A 21,227-nucleotide genomic window follows, 5' to 3' on the forward strand; every position below is an offset into this window, starting at 1 on the left:
CGATTAAATGTGATACGATTAAATGTGATACGATTATTGTTTTGATAAGTTTTTATTTCTATGTGAAAGGTTTAATCAATTCGAACTGCAGTACATTCGCATTGTAGTTTTTTATTCATGACGTAATCTATTATATATAAATTTTATACATTTTGATATTTTTATATATACATATAAAAAGAAGAATGTATTGGAATTCGTTTTATATTTCAGTGTCTTAAATTTATTTTGTCTCCCATTTGAAAATAAATTATATTAAGTTTATTTATTGAAAGTGTAATGAGTAAAGTAGTGAAGTACTATATATCTTTACTGCTTGTATTTCTATCGCTTCAATTTTGCATTATCTTTGTTGTTTTTCCCCCCTTTGTCAAAGTTTTTATGATCGAGTTAATGGTTGTTTTCCACTGTATTCCATTTCGTCTCCGATTGTCCTACAGACATTGATGCCAGAGAGCATAATAAAAACAGGAAACTCGTTTATATCCAGCTGAGAAACGACAGATGATAGAAATGTGCATGAAGACTAAAGGGCGTTTTGCAATATTATCTCGCCGAGAGTGTTGCAAAGTGTGTCGAATAAAATGTTATTCAATAAAAGAACGATATCGTACGATATCATATTGTTTATTAATCTAAATGATGACGTACCGTTGTAATATTGAGATCAAAAATAAATATTCTATCGTATACGTATATGTAATAATGTGGAATGTTACTTTAATGCAATTTGATTGCTTACATTGTTAAAGATATGACAATGAAAGATTAGTTCATATTACGATCGTATATTCAATGACAAATGGCTATTTGCTTGTACATGAAAGCACGATTCGGTTGTTTTACCTTAAATACTCATATCTTAAGAAAATTTTAACTCAATCAGAAATTAAAAATCCAGTATGAAGCAATAACTTTGTTCACTCGGAATAGTTCTGTTATTTTTAGAGATATGAAAAAATTATAATAATGAAAGTTATATAATAATGAAAGTTATTATATAATAATGAAATATATCAAGAGAACCATAATATGCTAGTATTTTTTTCGTAAGTGGAAACGTTTTAAAGATTTCAAGATTATCTTCATTTTTTAAAAATGAAATCTTCCTAATTTTTTATATAAATCGATTCTTTGCAGTATTTGGCGTAAAAAGTTATAAGAGCGGGATAGCAAAAATTGAATATATATATTCCATTTTTATTATTTATAATTAGGATTCTTTTTTATAAGCGTATTCTTTAGTTGCTAGATGAAATGCATCTGAAGAAGATATTCTTTGAAGTTCTGTGAAATTATAAAAACTGATAATGAATTGATTTAATAGAATGTAAGTATATTAACTGTATAAATACGTTATCATAAGTTCTCTTTCTTTTGCGAAATGACTTGCGAGATATATTTCATACATGTCAAGTTACATTATTTGCACAAGATAAGAATTTTGTTTATAAAAATATTTTTTGATGAAAAAATATGTAGTAAATTCTCAAAATTCTTTCTCAAATCCAAATCGACTCACTAATGCTATTTAATAGTTTTAAGAAGACGAAGAATTTTTAATAAATTGGAAGGACAAAAATCAATCAATGATTAGCTTAATTTAGAAAAATGTAAAATTTAAAAATGTCCTTGATAATTATATGTCGTTATTTCCATTATAAGAAGAAAAATTTATGACAATTTTTCACTTTTGTTAATATCGAGTAGTTTAATTTATGAAACACAATGAAAGATGTCACTTCCAACTAAAGCTGCATACGCAAGCATTATTTCTTTCGCAGTTCTCTCTCGATAATCCAACGCCGGAAAATGCAACCGGACGTTATCATGTTATTCAAATTAGCCGTCTAGACGATTGTACGGACCAATTTTCCGGCTTTCCGCGGCGCCAATTAAAACGATTTTCCTGCGGTGCTTTCAGCCAGACAACGCATCCGGTGGCTATTTCCGGCCAAGCAATTTCCTACGTGTCTGAGGAAAATTTGGGTAACGTATACAATATGCGGCTGTTTGCAGACCAATCAAATAAAACCAAAATAATTGCATTTAAATTCGTGAATGTGTGAATGCGTTGAGTTTACATTTTCGATTATGTTTTGTTTTCTTTTATCATTAATCGTTTGGTACCTACTCGCATTATTTTAGCTACGAAAAATTTTATATATAAATATGTTTTACTCGTGAATTTCTTACAGTTAAACATAAAAGTTTTATATATTTTTTTTATTATTGTATATTTTATCATCGCGAAAATTATATATTTTGACACGTGTTCTATAAATGTTAAAAGTTAATAAGTAAAATTTAATAAAGTAATTTTATTATTAAAAACTTTATTATTAAAAAGTAAAATTTAATAAAGTAATTTTATTATTAAAAACAATTTATATTGATAGTACAACATGTACATCAAACTATTTGTGTTTTTCTTGCAGGAATATTTTATTATTACGCATTTTTCACGCATATTTTATCTAGAAAAATACCGGCAACTAAAAATTTCAGATTTTAAAAGTGCATACGTAACAGATATACATATATATATATATATATATATATATATATATATATATATATATATATTACACAATCTCTAACTGACATGTATTTCGAATTGGTTTGAAATATATCCTAGTGTAATTAGTCGGCGCCATAACCCCCGCGATTAATTACCCCGATCTTTATCTTAACAACCGGTCGTTTCCCGTCCATCGCCTTTAATGCCGCTCGTTGGTCCTCGCTGACGACAGCCGGTGATCTCGCCATTCAGGTCTCAAACGAGCCAACAAAAAGGCTAATCCAACGAACGAATCGCCGCTCGGTTTCTAATCCCACGGAAATTGATTTCGTTATCTCTCGCGGATTTCGCGTATCGTTTCGACAGCTACCGCCGGTTATCGATTGGAACGAGAGACGATCGAGATCTCTCATTATATCATCGATTTTGTCGACTTAAAGTCTTTCGATTTTCTATTCGGGGGGAAACTTGGAAACTCGAGTTTACAGTTATCCGAAGGCTCTCATTGCGTTCTTTCATATAATACATTGTAACTCGGATTATGAAAAGTTTCATTGTTTGCGCATGTACGAGATGGCATAATAAAATACGGCGAGCGATCGTAGTCGGAAGTAATCACGATTAGGAAGATTGTTTGCAAGCGCAAAGCGGCGGAAATTTCGCATCTTGTTGTGTTTACCAGATTTACTTATTCTTTCTTATTATTACGCGAAAATTTCATCAAATTTCAAAATCAAGATATCAAGATTAGTCTTGATTTAATTTTATCTTTTTTTCGGAATTCAAGATAAGATCAAAATAGCATTTTTAATTAGTCAAGACAATGTTAAGACAAAGATTGTCAAGATGATATTATTGAAATTAAAAAAGAACTAAAATATTTATATTTGTAAATTAGATAAGAAAAAGTGCGGATTTAAAAAAATTTATTTATTAAATAAATACATTTAAATTTAGAAACAATTAATATAATATATACACAAATACACGATAAAATTTTAGCAATTATTTAGCTATACAAAACTTTACGTACAGCAAATATGCGATTCTTTTCGAAAAGACAATGAATATATATTATTGTTTTGGAGTAAATAAATAATTATCTTAAATTATATTATAAGTATTATATTATATTATTTTAGACAGTCACATTCAACATTGGAAAATTATTAATAAAATCGAGATGAGACAGTACAAGATGAGATTTTTGCTACAAAAATTCATTCAAGATTAAGACAAGATTCAAGTTCTCGAAAATATCAATACAATATTTTCATAAATATTTATAAATTTTGCTCTTGTGCAACCTAGTAACGATAAATTCTCTGTTCCTTTGTACATTACTTGATATATTTTTATCATTATCACCTTCTACCTTTATTTTTCTATAATTTAATATACGTGATTACGATATTGCGATATATACTATAATGGTATGATTCTTTAATATATATATATATGCATAATATAATTCCGAATCGAAAGATAAATAAATATACCTAATAAATATATCGGAACATGTAGGATATTTCTTTCTTTTACCTCTGAATCATAAAATAATCTTGCCCTAAGACAGTTTCAACGGTTCCCAAAATTGTAGTCACTTCATAGAATGACGTCACGTAAAATAAAATACAATGATTTTCCAATGCAATTGACAGCGACATGATCACGCGAAGGAATCGAGGAAACGATTATTTCGCCATGATCAAATCGCTGTTGCCGATCGTCGTAAGTCGTTCCTCTGGTTTGACGCGAAAAGGAAAGAACAGTCGTGAGAAACGCGATAAATAATCCTTTCCTGTACGCGCGCCTTTGTCACCAAGTGACAATCGCTTCGCGATATCACCTCGCCGCGTTTGTTTTTTTCCGCGCCCTCGGGATTGCCGATCGCGCTCGATTCCATTTCACGGCGGCGACAAAGACGATTCGTCAAAAAAAAGGGGGAAAGAAGAGAAGGAAGCGGATCTCAAAGAACGATCGATTCGAATGCCGGAGTCGAATGACGAGTGTGCCTTTATCGGGCCGCATTTATCAGGAGTGGTTTTCGCGTGCACGAGCGACGGCAGCGGTCGATGTTGGTGGAGGATGGTGATGGTAATGGTGGAAGGAAAAAATACGGGAGTGTGGGTGGATGGGGAATGGGAGGAGAGAACGGCCAAGAGAGAGAATCTCGGGGAAGATAATCGGGAAGTTTGAATACGTTTCCCCCCGCGGCTACGACCCGGTCGAGGATATCCCTGAGATATTACAGGCATCGTTTGTTCGAGGGTTGCTATCCCTCTCGGCGGTTTTCTTTCAGCCCCTTCCATTTCTCTCTCTCTCTCTCTCTCTCTCTCTCTCTTTCCCGGCTTTTTTCATCCTCGTTTGCTGTCGGTCTTTCGCGGGCCGTCAGCATCCCCTCTATCTTTCATCGCTTCGGCTCGTTTCTTCGGGGATGAACTTAATCTCCGGGCATCATACGCTATATCGTTTCGTTTTCCGAAGAGATTTAATTTGTTTGAAGCTTCATCACAGAGAGATTGAAAACTGTATATGATCTTTGCGAGCACCTTTGTTAATAACCTTTTAACGTTCGAGATTTTGATATCCATAACTCTGAAAAACTCTAAACCGTGTCTTTAAAAATTTTGTGAAATGTATACATTATTTGTGAGAAAATTAAAGCTTTAAAATTTTTCTTTTTTTCAAAGTTGAATTCCTTATGAGATTTAAATTATGAATTTTAGATTTCGCGAAAATTTATTTTTGCCTGACATTTATTAAAATTTCTTATAATGGTAAAGATATACAGAACAATTTTTTTAATTTTTTAAATATATATATATATATATATATATATATATATATATATATATATATATACACCTGTTTGATAAAGATTGGACGCTCGGAAGAGAGTAAAGCACAATAAAATGAACAGAAAAGTGTTTTATTATTTTGCAATTCTCGCAATAAGATATTAATTAAAAAGAACTAGCGAATAAGCGTACGTTTTGCGCGGTTAGATTGTATGCTTTGGATATATCAGCGGCGAGTGTCACACGGCAACGTTAAAGTTTGCATTCTCTGACTCTTATCTTTTCGTTGCCATGCGACACTCGCTATTGACACGTTTAGAACACACATCATATGATCTAACTAATTGAAATGCGCGTTTATTTGCCGATCCTTTTTAATTAATATTTCAATATAAATGCGAAAAGTGTGCAAAATGATAAAAGACATTTCTATTCAATTTACTGCGCTCTATTCGCTCACAAATGTTAGTTCAATTTTTATTAATCACTCTGTATATATGTACATGTATAAAAATATTTTATTTAAAAAAGTAATTTTTTTTACGACTCGTTCTTGACTTTTATGAAATGTCATCTTAAAACTTTTGTGAGAGATAACAATAAGTATAATCCTAATCCTCATTTCATCCTTTCCTCATATAACTTGTATAATGTAAAAAGAACATTGTATCTTGCTCTGATACAATGTTTTTTTACATTAACCAAAAAACTAGCAACACTCTACAACAGCAATTTTTAATCTCGCGATGCCCCAAAGAAGATAATCGGGAAGTTTGAATATGACTCGCCGGCGGCTATGACGATATTCCTGAGATATTACAGACATCGTTTGTTCCGGGGAGTCTTTTCCGCCCATATTATATTCTTTTCTACTTTTCATTTTTTAGCTTCATCATGTGATCTCCTGTTTTTGTCTCTTTCTATTTCTTTATCCATCTACCTTTCTCATTTTCCATTTGCGATTCGCTAAAATGATCACGAAAACGATTAGGATCCGCGATATCGTAAGACGAGACGCCATGACGCGAAATTTTACGGGAGGAAAGAACAAAGATGGATTTCATAGAATGGAAAAAGAAGAAATATATAAATATATAATAATATAAAATGTAGTTTCACAGAAAGCGGGGCATTAGAAGGAGGTGTCTCGAAGTTAGATTTTTGCTGAGCCTTTCCGTCTGTATCGTGCTATACCGATGGAAGACGGAGACTGTAGTTTATTCTCACTAATATTTAATCATAAGACAATCCGGTATTTCAGTGCAAACGTGTCTTTCTAGATGTGCGAGTTATGCATCAGTTGACCTCCGTCGTGTTCTGTTTGCACTTCTCTCTTCACGACGAGATTATATATACGATACGTACATCCCTAATTTCTCTCTCTACCTTCCTTACACGCCTTCTGCACTTGATAGGTAATTCCTTAAATCCTTTAATCTATACGTATGCTCCGTATACAAGAAGCGTCTTCGTCTTCTACTCCTTAAGCGGTGACGAGTTGCCTCATACAAACTTCTAATTTATCTACATAATAAGCATGAGTAATTAATTCGTCTTTCTCATTGTAACAGCTTGCGGTTCCTTAAGCGAATGCTGCCGACGTTTTAAATTGGCATCTTTCACTCTAAGCAAATATTTCATGCACGCGTAAAACGAGCAATCCTAAGAGTCTTGTTTTTGTATTCAAAAATTATTCCGTGTATATATTAAATAAAAAATCTTATTATAAGGCATTTTCTCTATTAAAATTTATAAGATTCCTAAAATTATTATAAAATATAACGAAAATTTTTAAAGGTAGTATTTTTTAAGTAAGAATTTCTCTGATAATTCTATAAAAATTATTTAAATATTATTGTTTAATTAATATTTTTAATTATTGTATTTCATATTAATATTTTCTATGCATTTTTCTATCATCTTCAAAAATAATGGAAAATAATTTTTTAAATAATATTTTCATGGATAATTTTAAATGTATTTTAAATGTGTCCACTGTTGACAGAGTGCTATACTTATTGTTAGTACTAAATTAATTGAGTTTATTCTTTTAATTTTGATTTATTATTCCTCTCTTTCTCTCTTTTTTTATCTATCTACCGCTATCAATTTAAATTTCCATAGATGCTACGTCAAACACTTTGTACTGTATACTGGCAGTACATATTGATGTTCGTGTTTCAGATCAATGTGTCCATAAACTCTAATTGCGCAAACGACGCTTGTGATGGAGAAAGTTTCTATCGGAAAATTATTCTCGAAAGATAAAACTGATTTTGGAAAGCCAGAAGTCACGTCCGGCAAAGAAAAGTCCGAAGACACTGCCGTAAAAGTGGCTCTCCAGGCTGTGATAAGAGAAAATTATCGAACTTTTCAAAGTTATGGCATAATGCGGAATCTCGAACTTCGACCCTTCGACTATTCTTTCGGTGATCGCTATTGAGAAATGAAAAATGAGTCTGTAATCAAAAATTCAACTCAAATACATTTCGAAAATTTCGATATTAATAAAAATTGAGGTCATACATTTTGAATGTGATAAATATCTTCAAACGTCGCCTGAAAAATATCTTCAAACGTAGTAATCAAATATTATAGTGATTTAATAATCGATCGTGAATAAAAGTTAAGAAGATACAATGAAAGTTAAGGTATATTATATATTCGTTAGTATTATCACGAGTAGTAAAATTTTTCTCAGATGCACGCTTATATGCTGGAGCTTTTTTATGTCATATATTTAATATTAACATAAGACATTTAAACTATTTTTCCAATAAAATCTAATATTATTCTATGAATATAACAGTTAAATCATCGAAAAACTACGGTTTTGCGCGAAATCAATAATTATGTGTTTACACAGAATACAATACAGAAACTGTTTAGTTTCCAAAAAAAGATATACAGGATGTTTCGATGAAGATAGAAGAAAAATTTTTCATGGGCATGTAGAATAGACAAAAATAAACCCATAAGTCCTTATAGAATTTTATTTTACAACGCATTTTTACCGAAATATTTATCTTTAAAGTTAAAATTTCGGAAATATTTTTCTTAAGTAACTTTTGTATCATTTTGTAAATTTTAATAATTTGTAATAATTATATTTTTAAGTTAAGTAAAGATCTTGGAAAAAATGAAATAGATTTCTCGATACCTTCATAAAATTAAAAGCGGAGCACCTAGAAATCTTCTTATTTACAAAATTTTAAAGTTGGTGGGTTTTATATATATTTTTAAATATATGCTGTTAGATTCTCCACATTATTTTCTAAAGAAAGAGTATTCTTGTTTCATTTTGTCAAAATTATTTTCGAAAAAATCACATTTGATCGATAAAATATAAATGAAGATAGCAATAAAATAATGATAACAAAAATACATTGTGTAACAAAATGTTATAGGAACTTGTAGAGTTATTTTGACCTGCTTTACATGTCCACAAGAGATTGTTTATCTTTACCGAAATATCCTGCATACAATATATATATATATATATATATATATATATATATATATATATATATATATTGACTTTACAAAGGTACAGGTTTAATATCGGCGTGCGACGTATTTCAAACGCTCGGAATAGTATCCGTCGTCTGATTTTCCGGCAACAACCCCTGGTGGCGATGCAATCAGCATCGATTCACGCCCGGCGATTCGATTAGCCGGTCGCCCAAGAAACAAAGCCGCGTAATAAACAAAGAAACCCGATCGCGGTGCCCCAAGCTGGCGGGGCGCGTGCGATTTCCGCACGGGATTGCATTGTGCGGTTTATATCCGAGGGAGCGTGTATCTCTGCACTGCGGCTGGTTATTCCACGTCGCCGATTATTGTCGTCCGATCATTGTCGCGGCGAAATAACCACCGATATATTCAAGCCCCTTCCCTTTCGAGCTCACACTTTACGCCGGCGTGTAATTAAGCCCAGCTCGACGGAGGAATTACCGCACGGAAAATCGGGGTGGAAAGTCTCTTTTTCTTCTTGTGGAAAAAGCGAGAAAAGTTCTCCTGCGTTAAAAGGCTTTCCCAAGATTCGGAATCGTAGTCAGAACGAGGCCGCGTCATCTGCGAGAAAATTGGGGTGAACTTTTTTATTCTACCTTCAACGTATCAAAATCACTCTTTCCTACAAGTATTTCTCGATTTTTGACATTCTATAAATATATAAGATATAAAAAAAATTCATAAATAGAAAGTAGAAAAATATACATTTTTTTCTCTGAATCGTATAATTCTATATTTATTACGCACACATATTTGAAACATGTAATCACATGAAATGAAGTGATCATAATCGGAGATAAGATTCCTATAAAATTTTTCGAAGGTAATGTTATCATTATTCATTACAGTTTATTGTCGTAGTTTATTTAGAACACATGTGTGTGTTAATAACCAATTAAATAATTTTACGGTCGCGCGCTTATCTCGTCGGGGGATTGGGTAACACCCGAATAAATTTCGCGGCGACCCTTCTCATTTCCCGCGTTTCCGTTCTGTTTATCCACTCACCATCCACTCGGCCAAGCTGGCCGCGCTTCCTCTCGTGCAAGTAAAATATTAATACGTTATATCGCGGTCCGCGTACACGGGACGACGGCATTTAATATTTGCCCGAATCGTTTTACGCATCGCTTCCCTTCTTCTTCTCTCGCTTTCCGTCGCTTTCCGGATGCCGGAAACGAATTCTACGCGCATTCCGGCGGATACCGGAGGATTCCGACAAATCGCGATATCGACGAAATGGATGAAAGGCGAGCCGCGAGATTAACGGGATTCCTGGCCTATCTTTCGCGAAGAACGAGGAACGTTGATGCAGTAATCGAGGAGGTTCTTAATAAAGTAGATGGAGCGAGTAATCGCGACTCAATAACGTCAACCATATCTCCCTGTGTCTGTCATCTACATCTCTACCTACTTCTTTTCCGTATTTAATCATTTTTTCCTCGAATAATTTCCGATCGCGAGAGCGTCTCTCTCTCTCTTTCTTTTTCTCTCTCTCTCTCTCTCTCTCTCTTTCTTCGTCTCGATTGAGGGAGTCAATCGTCCTGGGACCAGAAGACAATAGCACTCCTCGATATTAGCCGTCTCATAATCGATATCTCGTGATTGCGGATAGATCTCATGTTCCTCTGTGAAGCTCGTTAATTCTTGACTGTCTGAAGAAGATATGGAATTCTATTTCCATGAGATATGAAATATCTAATATTATTTCTTCGCACAAATCATAAGATTGCCATTTTTCCTAGAAAAATCGCCCCAATTTGAACGATTAAACCAGAATCTATCATCCTTTCATCGTTCAATATCACGAAATAATGTTATATAAAACGGATTATAAAAGATGGATTGAAATTTCAGAATATTATCAGATACTTATGTAATATATAGTACAATAATTTATTTCAATCGTTATCGAAAGACCCTTTGAATTCGTTGAAAAATCAGTATTAATCAGTATTTAAATAAATATTTAAATCTGTTATATTTTATTCTCTCATTTATGTGTGTATATAATTTTATGATATAAATATCATAACGCACATCATGTGTGTGAATATTATATTACGGCGCCTTGTTGTCAACAACTGTTACAATTTTGATCTAAAGCAATGCGATCCATGTCAGTCACCAGACGGATTCTACAAATACCTGTCGTTTGATATTTAATAATGCCCGCCAATGAAAATTTAATTATTCTGTCGTCTACAGTTGCATTCGTCCGGTTTGAAAGAGCCACTGCATTTGAAATGGAAGCGAGATGATTCCAACGTGAACTTTCGGCTTTTATAATTAATTACGATTCATTTAAATGTAATAAAACCAACGTATGATTTTTCAATGCTCAAGATACTTTCTCTTTCTTGTAATACTCAAGTATTTAATCTAACTTTTATGAATGATAAACATTTATTAAGGAGCTTGTTATCTAGTTTCTACAAAAATTATTATTTTCAACTATTATACAAATTATCATACTGCAAAAAATTAATTTTGCTAAACTTTTTTCTTAAAAAGGCATTATTTAATAACGTGTTTCTTTTTAATAATTGTAAAAAATATGGATAAATAATGAATAAAACATATGCATATATAACATACTTTTTAATCATTAATCTAACTATTTAAAATATTCCTGTGAGTCTCTCTAAACGATTTATTTTTGAATTTTAATGGCTTAATTGCTTGTATAGACGAGGAGACGAGATAGCTGAACAGGAAACATTCGAAATTTACGATTTCTTTCGATTAATTTCTATTGCTATCATTTTATTACTAAACGAAAGGGATTACTAAAACGCAATAAATATAAAAGCAATTGTTATATTCGCACAGAATGCACATCCCATGAGACATCATCAAGTCTTTCGATTTTATTGCTAAAAAGTTACTCGATAATAAAGAGAGAAAGAGAAATGAAAAACAGAGAGAAAGAGAGAGAGAAAGAAGGGGTGGAACATCGTGCCGATAGTCATGGGGCGCAGTGATCTGTGTATCCGCGAAAAAAAAGCGTCGCGGAAAATACAAAAAAAATATAAGCGCATAAAAATAGTTTTGTGATGACGACGGATGTTATTTTTTCCAATGCGATAGCACTGTACTCCTGTTATTCTGTGCATATTTTACGGAAAACTTATTTCGATTGCATTTTGAAATACAATATGTGTATCGTGATTTCGATCCAAAAAACAGACGCTGCTTGACGCATCATCGTATATGTTTGTGCGTAATATGTTATTAATTTAAAATACAAGTCAATAATCTGGTAATGACTTAATATTAATGAAGGATATTTTTAAATGATATTTAATCAATTTTTGCATCTACAGATGCACTTGTGCTGTATTTGAATAAAAAAAATTCTTTTGTACGCCGACAGGATTGCTCGCAGCAAGCTCTGCGCTTTGCCCATCGTATGCGATAACAATTGACGCGTACCTTGTGTGCGAAAGTGCTAAAAGTGAATTTTTAAATGCAAATGAAACACAAACGAGAAAGAGAGAGAAAGAGAGAGAGAGTAAACTACACTTCGTGCAAGAATAACGAAAAAGCTTGTCAATTGTATTTTTTTTTAATTCATGTCAATAGCAGCGATTCGAGCACTTTTTTCTCTGTTTATTTTGATTAGTCAAATTTTATTCACTTATGTGAGAGAAGCGAAATAAAATTTGGTAATTAAAAACAAATAAATCGACTAGTATAATTTCAATGACAAGTGTCGATTACGAGATTATACACGTCCGCACGTGATGTTTGTATGAATTTTCGAGTTTCACATGCAAATAGATATTGTTATCTTCCAATTTTCACGCTTGTCTATGGTGATATTACGAGCCGTAATTTGCTTTGCAATATTAAAGAAAAATTTTTGCAATTGTATAAAAATATTGTGCATATATTATGTGTTGGCATATATATATAACATACCAAATTCCTTAATAAGAGAAAAGTATTTTAAGAGATACAAATATCAGTTTAAAAAAAGAACACTAATATTTGTTATAATATTAAAGCTTTTACAGATCTTACAGATTTTTTATATTATAGTTAATAGTTTATATTACAGTTTTTTTATAATATAGTTAAAGTGAGAAAGTTGAGAAAGTTACAAACTCCGAAATTTCTCTAAAAAGATATATTGTCAGAAAATTTGTTAAAGAAGCTGCCATAAAAAGTTGCCAATATTTATGTTATAATATTTATGTGATATGGTGGCCCGCTAGGCGCAGTGAAAAATGCGTTATCTCTTCGAAATTAGTCGCAAACAATTTCTATAATAAGCGCAAGAATTTTCTAAGGATAGATTTAATCTTTTTTTTCATTCTCTTTCTCTCTCTTTCTGCTGTCAAAACCATATCCTTTTACAAGACGTCGGAAATGTTAGCTCGCGCACGATCGTTATCATATTATCGCCCGTCCATCCGTCATTTCTGCGAAAACCACCCTCGGGACACTCTGAGAGATCGGACTTGATACCGTTGGTATCAAAGACGAACGATATCGAAGACGACCAAGAGGTTCATTCTTCCCTCTCTTCGTCGCGACCGGAGGTGAGGTATCGGATTCGCGTGGTAGGTAAAGTTTCGTTGAATTAAGGCGAGAACGTGGGGCGCATCTCTGACTTGGGGGTTGTCGAGGTGCTTTGAAGATCGCATTACAAGGCGCATTGTTTATTCCTCGCAACTCGCGAAAGCGACAAATTGCTCTTTACGTGCGCGCTTGCCGCATCTCGCAGCAAACCATTGTGCATCCCTCTCACCAAAGTTTGTTGTCTCTTTTTCTTTGTGAAAGAAGAATATGTATATCGTATGCTGCGAGCGAGCCGGGTCGCAGAAATATAAACGCTGCGTTGCTGATTTCATTTCTCGCTGCTGCAGTATCGTCGGGCACGTTTCAAATGCAGACTATTGAAAATAATCATCTAAATATATAGTTTTGTTTATAAATAAAATTTAACCATATATATATATAATGTTATATGTATATATAATGTATTATGCATATATTTTTTTGAATTTTTCTTCTTATAAAAATAAAAAATAAATGTAACGATATATAGAACGATATATAGAAAATATTTTTTGAAATATTAATTAAAAATTACTAATTATATTTTTAACAGAAACATCAGAAAAAATTCTTGTTTGAATTATATTAATTACATTAACTATTATATTAATTATATTAATCATTTCGAATATTATTTTGTATTATTGTAAATATTAATCAAAATGTTATATAAAGAAAAATGGTCACAAAAAATACGAGAAAAATATAAATTTATTTCAAAAACAAAACCATCGATAAATTTATTTAATTTATAAAGAGTTAATATAATTTAGTATAATTTAATAAAAAAATATGAGAATATAATAAAATAGGAAATTGAGAAAAATAATGTTCAAATAATTTATTATCTGTAAAATGAGAAAAATAATTATCTCAATTGTAATTACTTCAAATCCGTAATGAGAAATGCAATTTCTGATTTAATCTTACAAATTGAATTTTAATTAATGTACAATGAATTATCATTAATTATATCCAGAGATTTATAATATACGAAAGGTTTTTATAATACAGAATTATATCAAAGATTTGTAATACAGAAAATCTATGTACTGTCTATATACATAATATATACATATGTAGTATAAATATATGCACATATTATATGTACATATATACACTATATGTACATACACACATACACACATACACACATACACACACACACACACATATACAAATACACACACATATTTATTTATTTATTTTCTATTTTTTAAAAATATTTTTTGTTTATTACTATGTATTACGCTGTATAGAAATGGCAGCGAATATTCTTTCTAAGGTTCCGTTAAGGCAAGATATTTGATCAATAATATGACGAGAAAACTTAATTTTCCTTAGCCAATATAAAATTATAACGTTTTTTTTTCAATTTCATTATACAGTTGAAATGTTCCATGCAAGCTTGGGAAGAAAAAGATGCTATTTCAAACTTCTCTCATAGTCGACAGTAACCGGGAACGTTGAAATGGTGTCGTTATCTATATAATCACAAGAATAATTAAGGTATGATCGTTCTAAACAATTCGTGCTTTCTCTACCACTAGCGACATAAACGCGAATTCAATTAACATCATCGGGTGACTGACTTTGTAATTGCGCAGTCGAGTTGTTTCTAAAGTGGGCGTGTGTACGTGAAAATTTGAATCAGACAAAACTTCCTCCGTGCCGTATTTATTGCAGTATCATCGGCCTGATGCTTCTTGTGATAACGTAAATTATCTCACAGCGACGTTCATTTCACAGCGACGCGGTTGTATCTTCGTGTTTTTCTATAGTTCTCTTTTTTTCGTTGAGATTTAGAATTTTTAATTGCGCGGTATTACAGTGAGCTTTGTTAATACACATTTCTAGGAGCATAATTCTCGTAATGAGAATATTCGTGAGAGATGCACAAGACTCAAGACAATATTCTAAAAATATTATAAATATTGAAAATGTTTGAAAACCTGAATTTCTTGTCTTGGTCTTGAGTAAATTATTAAAAAAACTTCATTATTTATTATTATTTCGAGTTATTAATAATTTTTATCTAATATTCAACGATTGTTTAAAATAATATATTTGAATATTTAATATAATATTTGATAATATATGATAATATATGATAATACATGATAATATTTAAAATAATATTTAATCTTTATAATATAATTTGAAATAATAATTACTATTTTTTACATTATTTTTTACATTATTTTACATTATTCGTTGACTTTTTAAAACATAATATATATTTTATTATATACATTATATATTATTTTTATTTCGTTGTCTTCCCGAAAATGTAGTTGCATATAGTTAGAATACAAATGTTAGAATATAGACGGGGCTCACGCGCCAAAATCGCGTACATGTACGCAAAGTTTTGTATAACTAAATAATCGTACAAAATTTTATAATATTTATTTTGTTCATTATATTAATTGTTTTTTAAATCTATTAAATATAAATGTTTTTATTTATTAAATAACATTTTTAAAGTTTGCATATAATGATATTTCTTTTTATTTACATTATTCTAGCTTATTTTAAACATCAATAATCTTGAGAAGACCAACAATCTCTCTTGACAATCTTAGTCTTGTTTTTGTTTTGTGATAATTAATTAAAAATATGTTATCTTGATCTTGTCTTGAATTTCGAGACAAAACAAAACAAGTTTTGGTTTTCTCATACAATTTTCAATTAAAGATCTATTTTTTTTAATGTAATTATTTTATTTGGAATATTAGAAATGTAATCCTTAATCTTTTTTACATATAAAAATACAGAAAAATATTTAAAAAAAAATTGAATAAGACTATTGTAACGAAGCAAAGGAAAAAATTTTTGTAAATATTTTATAGAATAATTATTACGGACAATAAAAATGTCTATATTTTGTGTTATATAAGAGAAACATTAAAGATTTAATTTAATCAACCAAATATAATCTATTTAGCTCATAAGAAAATAGAGATATTTTTTTTACGTTTAAACATCTGGAGTTCTGATTTTATTTTTTTTATTATCACATTTAAGAAATTTAAAAAATACAGTGTTCATTAAATATCATATTCCTTACTCTTATCTTACAACGAGCAGGAAAAAGGAAAACGTACGAAATATTTTAATTAAAAGGGGAATAAGATCTCTCTCTCGTTTCGTGAGATGCGAGAGTTGAAAAGACCTCTGAACTTTGTCGACAAACTTTTACGGTTTCTCGAAACAGCGCAGAATAATTGTAGAACACGTCGAACGTGCGTGATAAGGATAGCGGAAATAAAGATGAAGAGAGAGAGAGAGAGAGAGAGGGAGAGAGAGAGAGAGAGAGAGAGAGAGAAAAAATAGAGTGCGAACAGCTAAGGTACATGAAGGAAAGGGAGGAGAAGAAAAGGTGCAAAGAGGAGGCAGAGAATAAAACTTAGTTGACGATTTATTACGTCGACTGCCAACTTGGGACGGGGTGTATCCACGTAACGAGTTTATTAAATATTTCATCTCACCAGGGAAAGAGAAAGTCAAAGCGATAAGAGATGAAGAGGGATGGGAGAAATAGGGCGGAGTGGCGACAGGTACTGAAGTGAGCGTACAAAAGGGCACCCCTTGTATAATTCGCGCTACGTAACAACCCTTTATAGCATCGCGTACAGAAAACGTATAACACCGGCACGATTGCTTGATCTCCTTCTCGCGCGTCCTGTGCCACCCTCGTGGCCAACCCCGTGACGCGACACAGCGAGTTTAATAAACGCGTACGATTAAGGTGGAGCAATAATTTTGTTCACCTAGCGTATCTCTATTTTTAGAAATATGAAAATGATGTAATTACAAAAGTTATACCATATCAAGAAGGTTATAATATGCTAGTAATAATTTTTTTGTTAGTGGAGACGCTTCGGAGATTTCAAGATTGCCTCCATTTTTTTAAAATAATCTAAACATTTTAATTTTTTTTATGTGATATAATCTATTTCTCACATTTGGCGTAAAAAATTATAGAGATAAAATAATTAAATAGTTTACGAGATATTTTACACAATTTGATTTAATTTTTTATATAAACAATGAAATATGATATACGAAATATCTTGCAAAATTCGTTTTATTATTCTCTTTTAATAATTTTATGTACAAAATATTAAGAGAAATTAATTGGTGTGCAACACATTGGTGGAAAATACGTAGTTATTTTGAAGGAAAAATAATGAATTTACAGCGAGTAGTTATATATCCAACGATATTTCAGCGGTATCAGAGAGATCGATAATTCGATAATTGAAATAATTGAGTTGTCGGAAAAGATGTTAAGGTCGAGGTAAAAGAGATTATATTCTCGAAAAAATATAGAAAACACAGACGATTACTTGTGTAACAAATTACAGAGTCGATTCGATATTGCATATAACATTTATGCATAATTAATGAAATGCTTGTAAAAGATGTTGAAAAAAAATGTTTTAAGATAAAAAAATCATAATTTTTTAAATTTAAATAATAATTAAATTAATAATTATAAAATATATATTAACATAAAATTAAATCATTATTATTAAATTTAGAAAAATTAGATCTTTTTATTGTGTTAAAAATTATATCTAGAGTGGAAATATTCTATATTCGAGTATTTCATGTAAATTCATATTAGTTGAATTTTTTTAAAAGAACAATAGTAATTCTATCTATCTATCTAAAATATTTCGACGTTGAAGATATGATTCGAGAATATCAAAAAAATAAAATAAAATAGGAACGTTTAAACATTAATTTAAATTAATGAAAGAATATAAATAGATAAAAAAACATTGGAATATCTTTTCTTTGATTTTCTTAAGAATGTTTAACACGCGATGCGTGATGTGTTGGCATGATAGAATTCCTATTCTTGGTGATACAAAAGAGAAGGAATCAGCCGCGTTGTGCGAAAGATCTAATTTTAGATAACGACAGAGAAAGAAAGAAAGAGAGAGGGGGGGGGAGAGAGAGAGAGAGCTGTAACAATTGGATTTTTGAATATGTCTTCGTTGTTTATCTTTCTGTTCTTTTGAATGGACGATTTACACAACATTATTTTTTTTAAATAATCAATAGTCCACGAGTTCTTTGTCAAATAACTTCGTTCTATTAGAAACCAAAAATTTTTTAAATATTCCATAAACATACATTACAACTTCTAGAATTTTTACATTTCTCGAAATACACAAATATTTTCATTATAAATTAATATAGAATTTGCGATTGTATTATGAATAAATTTCATCCTTTGTAAGTTGAAACTTTGCATTTGAAATGTGTGTGTCATACTTTTATTAAAAAAATATTAAAATATAAATTATCTTTCTTATAAATGCAACGAGGAAAAAAGACCACAAAATTTAAATTTCGACGAATATTTGACTTCTATTCCCAACCTCTATTCTCGATATCTATTCTTTGCCTCTCCTCTATCCCGAGCGGGAACGTAAATAATAAATGGAAGTAATAAATGCAATATGAGATTTCTCGAATGAATAATTTATTCGAATTCGGATTTATTCAGGGCGCATTTGCTGCATCGCAGTGCAAGAATATCGATGGAAGCTCGGGTGGATGATGCACAAAACGGACGGAGCGGCAAGAATGCACGCGCGCACGCAAGAGGGAAAAGAATTTCGGGGGATATCACGAGGGATTTAATTTTAACCATCGCGCGACACATATACATACACAACGGTCTCGCGGCTGCATATGAAAACTCGGGAAAAAGAGGTCAATATGATGGCAGAGGATATAACGGGAGAGAGAGAGAGAGAGAGAGAGAGAGAGAGAGCTCGGCAATGGTGAATGGGAGAATGCACGATTTTGAGGGGTCGCAACAATAGTCTCGACAACCGCGGTGCCAAATATTAACCGAAGGGTGTATTCTTTAAGGATTCGTGGATCCGTGAAAATGATCTACTTGCTCCCTCCTCTTCATCCTACAGTACGCTGTCGTTACCTTTAGCGTAGCGTAAAGCAGATGGAATGTTACATTCTTTTCAATGCAACGCAACATGTTGGAAAAAATTCAAAAATTATTTTATGCTAAAATAAAAAATCTCTATTTGATAGTAGTTTGAAAATATGCTTCTCGTAAAATAAATGCAATTCTATCTATATAAATGTAATTCTATTCGTTCTTTTTTAATCTTCACAATATTGAAAAAGAGAAAAATTGAAAAGTGAAAATTTCTTAATATTAATATAAAATACATAAACAGAGCAATATGTTTTTATATTTGACATTTCTTTTCATATTACTCTTTTTATACATCAAATTTATATATATTCTAAGAGATGAATTATCATACGCTCTCACATTCGAGAGCATATTGATGAAAAATATTAATATGAATATTGTTATAGCAAAATTAGCATTTTTAATTCTTGCCATCATAAGATAAGAAAAGATATCACAATTCTATTTTTCTTCTTCAGATAAATTGTTGTCATTATATTAAAGTTTTTTGAAAAAAATGAAGGAAGAGAAAGACGAAGGAACGGTATAAAGGAATTGTATAAAAAATATACAATAATTTTATTTGTTTTTTTTTTACTAATTCCTGGCGAATGTTCGTCGGAAAGTTACCGAAATTAAAATAGTTTTACCACACGTAACGGCACGATCGAAGTCGTCACATGGTCAGACCCGGCCAAATTCTCTGCGCGAGTTTCGCATAATTTACAAACCACCGATCACCGACCGCCATTCCGATATCGAAATCGGATTTAAGTGCACCCGAGAGTTCAGCGATGGTGCGTGTAATAAGAGAATTATGCATGATCCCTAAATGCAGAGCGATTACTACAGCTGAAAAGGAAAATTTCATATGTTTAAATTATTTAGAAGATAAAGTGAGAGAGAGAGAGAGAGAGAGAGAGGAGAGAGAGAGAGAGAGAGAGAGAGAGAGAGAGAGAGAGAGAGAGAGAGAGGGAGGGAGGGAGGGAGAAAGAGAGAAAGAAATCAGCGTAAATTTTAATAGTTACATATATTACATATGTAAAATAATTGCAGATTAACAAATTTCTAATCTAAAATATTTTATTTTCAATTGCTAAGCTAAACAACAACTTTTAAATAATTCTTGGAATTATAATAAAACTATTTCTTCAATTATATAATAAAATTATTTTTTTTTGACGAATTTTTCTTTTCATACACACACACACGTTTAAAATATTTTTTTATAAGACAAACTGCAAAGCAAGAAAATATTAATAGATAGCTACGTAATTAGTAATATGTATAATTGGGATTGAATATGCTTATGAATTGTTTATGGGTTTTCCAAAAGAGCTAACTAATATAAAGCTGAAGGAAACAGTATTCTGCGATGTTTTAAAGCTAGTCTCAGAAGACAATACGAAAAGTACACATTGAGACTGGCACTCAGACTTACCCGTAAGCTATCTCTAATAAACAATATGACTCTCATTCAATCTCATCTTTTGTATGGCATTGAAACGAGCGTCAAGCACCGAAGATACCCTGCGGTATCGCACCACACACGTTTTAATGACGACTCTAAATCAAATTCTGAACAATATCGTCATAATATTTGTTAGATAAATACTTAAGAACAGTTCGAAAATATCCTCAAAACTATTGGATTTTTAAGAAGGAAAGAAGAAGAAGGAAATATAATTCACACTCACGCACGTACATGCGCTCACATACACGCACACATTGTATATATATATATATATATATATATATATATATACATATATATATATATATATATATATATACAATGTGTGCGTGTGTATATATATATATATATATATATATTGTATATATATATATATATATATATATATAT

At 31.2% G+C, this 21,227-nt stretch overlaps 1 protein-coding gene across 6 annotated transcripts in view; it reads left to right on the forward strand.

Annotated features, from left to right (window-relative positions):
* LOC105254397 (collagen alpha-1(XVIII) chain) overlaps window positions 1–21,227 on the forward strand; it is a 278,467-nt gene that overhangs the window by 45,397 nt on the left and 211,843 nt on the right. The window lies entirely within an intron of this gene.

This window comes from Camponotus floridanus, unplaced genomic scaffold, assembly GCF_003227725.1.
Source record: "Camponotus floridanus strain SB8 unplaced genomic scaffold, Cflo_v7.5 scaffold23, whole genome shotgun sequence".
In the NCBI taxonomy this organism is placed as follows: Eukaryota; Metazoa; Arthropoda; class Insecta; order Hymenoptera; family Formicidae; genus Camponotus; species Camponotus floridanus.